General features: G+C 36.1%; 1 long non-coding RNA gene across 5 annotated transcripts; it reads left to right on the forward strand.

The window, feature by feature from the left end:
• Window positions 1–3,313: 3,313 nt before the first annotated feature.
• LOC147524994 (uncharacterized) lies at window positions 3,314–7,734 on the forward strand. Of its 5 annotated transcripts, XR_015220980.1 has the most exons (4): window positions 3,314–3,798; window positions 4,194–4,768; window positions 7,072–7,307; window positions 7,407–7,734. It is a non-coding gene; the product is annotated as an uncharacterized LOC147524994 (long non-coding RNA). The 5 variants fall into 5 exon arrangements; XR_015220982.1 differs by lacking the exon at window positions 4,194–4,768; XR_015220979.1 differs by lacking the exon at window positions 3,314–3,798 and having other exon boundaries at window positions 3,816–4,768.
• Window positions 7,735–8,099: the final 365 nt, after the last annotated feature.

Genomic DNA, 8,099 nt, shown 5'->3' on the forward strand with positions numbered 1-8,099 from the left:
CGGAATCCTTCAGTTGAAAGACCTTGGATGCATTAGTTTGTGAAAAACGGTCACTTAGATCTTTCCAGATTTCGGATGCAGAGTCGGCATAGAGGATGCTTCCACGGATATCTAGAGTAACAGAATTGAGAATCCATGAAGCAACGAGGTCATCACATCGCGACCACTTGGATTTTTCTTTGGAAGTATTGGGAGGTGTGACAGAGCCATCGACAAAACCAAACTTATTCTTTGCTCAAAGAGCTCTAGAGATAGATCGTAACCAAGTCGAATAATTATCACCGGATAACAGAGGCGAGACGAGAATAACCGTGGGACAATCTGAATGGTGTACAAAGAAATGATCATTGGAACCTGGAGGAGAGTCATTATTGGTGTTTGAGGCGTCGACTATTGAGAATTGAGAGGAGACGGAAGCTTAGAGCGGTTAGGGTTAGGGTTTGATCGAAATTAGGCTGATACCATGATAAATTAGAGAATATTTACTTGATTGATTTCTAGGTCTCATACAATGGTTTATATAGAGATTACAAATTCCTAAATAGAAACTAAAATAACAAAGATCTAAAATCTGTACAAACACAAACTGTGCGAGTATAGTAAATAGGATGCGGGGCGCGTGCGCGCCCTAATTGTGGTTGAATAAAGCGCGTCTACACTCTGACATACATATATAACAACTTCTAATAATGTTGGACTGTTACTTGCTTGCTGTCATGCAGGCCTTGAATCTAGGGCGAACGTTTTAAGGAATAGCACATGACGGCACTAGAAATTTCACTTGCAAATGGGTGGGCTTTGGCACTGTTTATAAGGTAAATTTTTTCTTTTTCTTTTGTTTTTACTATAATTTTTGTCTTTTGACTAGGGGTGCCAATGGATACCTGATTATCTGAAACCGAACCGAAACTAAAACTGAATGTTCCGGTTCTAGGTCTTAAAAAGTTAGACCCATTTAAAATGGGTCATTAAAAACCGAATTGATAAAAAACCAAAACTGTTGAACCGAATAGTAAAACCCGAGGGTACCCGAACCGAAACTGAAACCGATTATTATGATTTCCATATATAAATTTAATATTATATTATATTTAAGATAATCAAACTCATACATCATAATATAAAATATATTTTTTACGTGTAAAAGTCTATTAAATATATATAGCATAATAGTGAATGTGTGTTGTTAAATATATATTTTATAATTATACGTTAAACAAGTGTATCATAGATTGTTAATAATAATGTCAATATGTATATTATGAATTAACTAATACATTTTATATTTATTAACGTATGCACGTGTATATTTAAATAGGATACACATGCTTGATATATTGTGGTACATGCACTTATTATAAACCAATATATAGTGTTCATGTTAAACATTAGTGATGAGATGTAATTGTAAGATGCATGTACTCGCATGTTCGATTTAAAATGCGAGTTAATACACGTATACAAATATATGTGTATGCACGTAAAATATATCAATGTAACAAATATATGTGATTGCACGTGTACATGATCGAGTTAATACAAGGAAACAAATATATGTGTATGTACGTAAAAAAAATCAAAATTATAAAGTTAGATATTTGATTATTTTAATTTCTATATCAAAGGTTTAAATTATCACATGAATAGTAAATATTTTAACGTGTATGATTGATACATATTCATAAATTGATGTAAATATGATTGTTGATACGTCACTAATTATATATAAAATATTATCGTGTAGGAAAAAAAAAAAAAAAAAAAAAACAATGCAAGTTTTAGTATTTAAATGATTGAAATTGTTTAATAATCATAATAAATAATAAAAACCCGAATTAGAACCGAAACTAATAAAAACCCATGGGTTTTTATGGTTTTGAGTTAGGTTCTATAATTCTCATACTAAAACCGTTGAAAACCGAAATCAATAAAACCGCAAATAGTAAAACCCAAACCGAAACCGTTAAGACCCGACCCAAAACCGACCCGTTGGCACCCCTACTTTTGAGTTGTATTTTGTTGTGGATACCTGAGGTCTATAATGTTATATGAGAGTTGGCACGCCAAAGGACCTATAATGTTAGATCAGGCAGGATGGAAAATTTGTTTCAAAATTAGAAATTAAATTGGAAGTTACCTAGGGGAATTATTATCACCAATCTAACACACCCCCAGCCTTATTAATCCCAAGAAAACAAATAACATTGAAGCAAGCACACTTAGAGCATTCCCAATGCAGAGGATTTCAAGGGGTTTGTGACTATAGTCACCAATTTTGGGGAAAAACTGCTCTGCAATGCAGAGGTGATTATTTGGTGAATATTTTGCCAAGTTGATTTCAAGGTGAAACTCATCACCGAGATATTGGCTGACTTGTTAACTTCGGACGGGATGTTGGATTTCGTCTCGTGTGTTTTTTTTCGGACGAGATGTTGGATTCCGTCTCACATGATTTTTCGATTTTTTTTCTGTTTGTTTTTTTAAATTTTAGACGGGATGTTTCATTTCGTCCGGAGTCTTTTTTCGATTTTTATGTTCAGACGGAATCCAACATCCCGTCCGAGATATTTTTTCACCTTTGCATTGCACAACTTCACCTTATTTTTCACCAAAACGGTGAAAAGAGAGAATAACTGCCTACATGGAGGTGATAATGGGGAAAATATTTTGATTTGCATTGAGAATGCTATTAGAAATTAGAAGTTATAACCATCTTGTCATAACCATGGCCCAAAATATCGCTGAGATATCCGATATCTCGCCGATATATCTCGGTAAATTGGTACACCGATATCGATATTTCCGACATATATCCACCGAATACTGAACCCCTTTTTTTCCGAGATATATCGGAATTTCCGATATGAAAGTTTATATCGCCGATATAATCGATATTTCGAGATAATCGATATATATATCGATTGACTTTTTGACCAATTGTTAATAACTTAATATTGAAATTTCGAAATATCCGATATATATCGGGCGAGATATCGAGATATATCGGTGAGATATCCGATATTTTAGAAACTTTGATCGGTCACCAAAAAACCGAGATATCCGATATATCCGAGATATCCGATATATATCAGTTTTTTAGTACAACCGATATATTAACCGATATCGTTATTTCTTCTAATGGTTGAATAGGGGCAAACGGTTTGGATAAATCATAACTGTTGTTATTTTCTTCTAATGGTTGAATAGGAAATTAAGTTTCGACTTTGCAAAAAAGTTTGATTCGGTTTTTTTTTTTTAAATTTTTAAATTTCGGGGGCGCAGGGATGTTAAATCAACACATACTAGTGCACGTTTCGCACTTCACCATAATGGAATCCATAGAGAAACTTTCTTGGAGTGTTCTCTCACCTCGTTTTGAAATGATGCGATTGCTTCACTAGAAACAAGTCCTAAGCTCTTTTTCAGCTGGCTCCACGTTTCTTGGGAATCCCATCTAGCAAAATCCCCAAGGTACCCTCTTTTTCCAATTTAATCACTTCATCAGCTCCACCTATCAACCTTCCCTTCACAAACAGTATAGGAACATCTATACCAAACTGGAGACGCCGAAGTTCGATGATCTCGTTCCAACTCCAACCAATATCTCGTTGATGTATCTCAATTTGATGTGATTCTAAAATTGAACGGACATGGTTGTAATCATCAAGCTGTTTTTTGGTACCCCATGTAGTTCTATAAAAGAGAGCATTGACATTTGCTCCACGAAGACATTTTTTGTATGATTTGAGCATCAATTCTGATTTTCTGGCTTTACTACTTTCCGGTTTTGAAGATCGGGTAAGTTTATTATGTTGGATAGGCTCTTTTGCACATGACATGTTAAGTTCTTGAGCGGTCTTACCAATACCAATACCAATACCAATACCAATTTCAACGCTCTCCCCTTTTGGATCAATGGGAGAGTTACTAGAAGATGGTTCAGAACCACATTGATCGGTATGGGTTGAATCTTCTGCTCTCTTGTGAGAGCTTTCTTGGAGGCTGAAAATAAAAGGGTTAACATTCGTCCAGTCCAACATAAAATAAAAAGCAAAGATAGGAAATAGGATGTAGAATTTATTTGATCCATTCTAAATTTAGAAAAATCTCATAGGCAAATGATACGTACCCTTCAATGAAGGCAGGAGATAAGTTTGGGATTGTTCTAATATCACCAAACATGCTGCTTCCAGGTGAGGAGTCACGAAACGGAAATGGATTGGGTGGCTGCGGATGAAGTGGTGTTTGACCCCTGAGCATCTTCACCACACTGCTCATGTCAGGTCGTTTTAGGTGATTTTGCTGAGTACACTTCAATGCAACTATGCATAGTTTCTCTGCCTTATCCTTATCCTTTTCCTCCATGCCGCATACCAAAATAATTTCTTCTAGTTCGTCTTTCTCAACTTTTTTCCCAACTTCTCCTGGAAACCATCCTGGCCCCTCTTTATTCTTTTTTTCTCCTTAAAATTTCAAACAACATCATTCCAAATCTATAAACATCACTTTTGTAAGTAACTTGTCGTCCCTTACCAACCTCTGGGGCAGCATAACCTCTGGTTCCTCTAAATCCTGATAGTTCAGCTTGACTCGAATGTCTAGCCATTCCAAAATCTATAATCCTAGGGGAAAGATTTGAGTCAATAAGTACGTTATCAGGCTTGATGTCGTAGTGTACAATTGTTGGACGGCAATGCTCATGCAAGTATGAGAGCCCTTGGGCTATCTCAATCGTAATTTCATACAGCTTCGCCCACTCCACATTAAGGTGATTCTTAAACAATATCTTATCTAGTGATCCATGCTTCATGTATTCAAAAACTAGTGCTTTTAAGTTGGTAACTTGGTATCAAAGCAAAACCCGTATAGTTTGATTAAGTTTTGATGAGAAATTCTTCCCATGGTGCTCACTTCAGCCATGAATTGCTTTCTCATGATTTCCTTTGTGCTCTGTTTCAGTACCTTAACTGCTATTTTGTCACCGTTAGAGTATTTGTCTTCGTAGACGTCTCCGAACGCACCAAAACCTAGTTTTGTGTTGAAATTTGACATAAGGCTCTTAAGTTCCTCTTCCGAGAATGGTCGTGGTTTCTCGTTTGTTAGTTCACATAAGAACTCCTTAATCGGTTGTGAGCTGTCATCGCTCTCCATCATTATAGGTCATACAGTATAGATGCGAGTCATGTCCAACCAAGTAGAGCATTTACAAAAGAATCTAAGATAAGAAACAAAGAGTACGTCAAAATGAGGTAGACTTAATTATCAAACGATTAAAGACTACGAAGGACACTGTTGAGATATCATTTTGCGAATAAACAGAAGGCTCGCTTCATTAATTAATCAAACTAGTTAGCTCTTCTAATATTAGTCATTCAACCAGATATTTTATGGATATGCAGTAAAGGATTTGTTCAATAAAGTTCTTATTTTCTTTTCTGTTTTTAGGTTGTTATCCAAAAAAAAAAAAAAAAAAAAAAAAGGAAGAAACACATGAAGTATAAACATTTTGGTAACAAATCCAAATTTATTCTTGTACTCGAAAGATTTAAGCCTTTTGTCTTTTGTATATAGGTTTCTTTTTAAAATGGTTATGAGCTTTCATCGTGCTCCATTATCTTAGGTCATACAACTAGGGTTAGAAGTCCTGTTAGGAATATATAACTTATTTGTACTTACTGTTTACCAATTACCAAACTATACAAACTTTTTGTCTTGTACTTCTTAGTTAAATCCGAACCTAGTGTAGATATACTATGTCCTTAAGACAGATTTTCTCCCTCACGGTGCTTGAATGTTGATGGAAAACTGTCTCCCAAGATAGAACGGATTTCCTTTTATAGAAAGCTAGCACTTCAATTCTATAGAATCAACAAATACAACATAGTATTTGGCTAAGAACAAAGAGAAAAGAGAAAGATCAGAAATGTGTGATATGGTGTGTCTTTCTCTCCAAATTCTTCCACTATATATAGGTGAGTGGTGCCTCTTCGAAACAACACAATGACTCTTGGGGAAAAGTAAACAACTTTTTGAAAAGTCACATATTTCGAAAAGACACATCATTTCGGCATAAAATACTGTTTCGAATCAGTGCCTATTTCGGAATGTCACACATTTTCGACATAGTGCACTGTTTCGAACCAGTTCACATTCGAAAAGTTACACATTTTCGGCATAATGCACTGTTTCAAACCAGTGCACCCTTTCCAAAAGGTTTTTCTCATTTTATGTACTCTTTCAATAGAAACTCATTTCATCTCAAGTGAGATAATTTGGGAGACAAATTACTCATTTATATCTCAATCTCAATGGATTTGTGCACATGTTTTCTAACAAGTCCAACTAGAGTTTGGGAAATGTAAGAGTAAAAGACTTTGCTTATCTGGTGGATAGGGCTCATAACAAGGTCAAGGCTGGGACCCATCAGTGCTGTCTCAAGCAAGATGAACCTTCATGGTTAAATCGATTAACCAAGCTCTCCCAATTTATGCTATGTCTGCTTATGCTTAACCTATTCCTGTATGTGACGAGATTCATAGGATGTGTAGAGACTTCTGGTGGCAGGGTGTGAACGACAGAAATCCTATTCACACTCAAAGCTAAGACAAGCTTTGTAGGCCTAAAAGTACTGGTGGTCTTGGGTTCAGGACATCATGCGACATGAAAAGAGCTTTACTTGGAAATTAAATTTAGAACAAAAGTTCTTCGGGGTGCAGACCTTCGAGGCTGCTTATGGAAAGTGGTGGCCTAATGGTCAGTGGAATTCTTCTTGACCTTCTTATACACCCTATTATTGGAGAAGTCTATGCAAGAGCAGACAATTGGTTATTCAATGCAGTTTCTGGAGAATTCAAGATATGACTACATTTTCAGCGTATACAAATCCATTGTTTCTTCATAATGATCGTCCAATTTTTCTTACAGATTTCGTTGCAGATTCATCTTTCGATTCCAATTTAAAGGTTATGAATCTATTTAATGATGATAACCAGGCTTGGGATCAGGGTAAATTACATGCCATGTTTCCTACTCTAGTTATGACATCTATCTTATATATTCATGTTCATCCAGGTGCTGTACAAGAGACGTTGTGTTGATTGGCACTAAAGGAGGTAATTTCGCCTTCAAGTCTGCGTATCTTTCTGTGGTTAAAGATAGCTGGGATACTCGGACATCAAATTGCAGAAGCTGCATTCTTAAGAAGATATGAAAGCTCAAAGTTACAGCACAATGTCAGCAATTCATTCGGAAGATTTATGTAAGGGGTCTTCCTACTGGGTTACTGCTGCAACATAGACATCTTCAAGGTGATTTTCAATGTCCCTTCTGTACAGAACCATTAGTAACAGGTGAACTTCTCCTTTTTAAATTTGAGTGGGATTAAAGTCTTTGCTGTGCTTCTGTAGTTGGTATAAGACCGCAGGATAATCAATGGGGATTAGGGTGTTCGGCAGTGGCTTGGTCACTGATTGAGGAGCAGCTGCAGCCGCAGCCTTATACTTAGATCAGAAGGGTGTGATGTAAGAAGCAGCATATAGGAAGGTAGATTCAAACAATTGACATGGAGGACGCAGTTGACAAATATGACAAAATTTCTTACCCGAATTGTTAGATCACCTTGCTACTTTTCAAGTCCCAGTGCAGTCCGGCCATTTTACCTGTAAAAGTAAGAAAGTTTACTTAGCCTGTAAAATTAAAATTTTACCTGTAATGAATAGCGAAGGCTTGGATACACACCAAAATGACCAAAGTGAAGATCCTCCACGCTCTATCATGACACTTAAAGCTAGTCTTGTCATGGGATTATTTAAAAGTGGTTTTTCACTTTTAAAGTCTTGTTCATACTTTTGAGCTGGAATTACATAGGCAAGAGGATTGAGTTGGGTGCTGAGCAGTTTAAATCTTCAAAGCTAAAGAGGAGCTAAACAGTTGGATTCTATAGAAACAGAACTTCCAGTGTATTGAGGACCGTTCTCAGACCGGAAGAAGTTTGATACAAATTATATTAATACAAATAGATGACTTCTAAAGTCGATGGTTTCAAATAGAGAACGAATTTGTGGACATACACCATTACACCAAGACATGATTGGTATATA

Source organism: Coptis chinensis, chromosome 1 (genome assembly GCF_015680905.1).
Source record: "Coptis chinensis isolate HL-2020 chromosome 1, ASM1568090v1, whole genome shotgun sequence".
NCBI lineage: Eukaryota > Viridiplantae > Streptophyta > Magnoliopsida > Ranunculales > Ranunculaceae > Coptis > Coptis chinensis.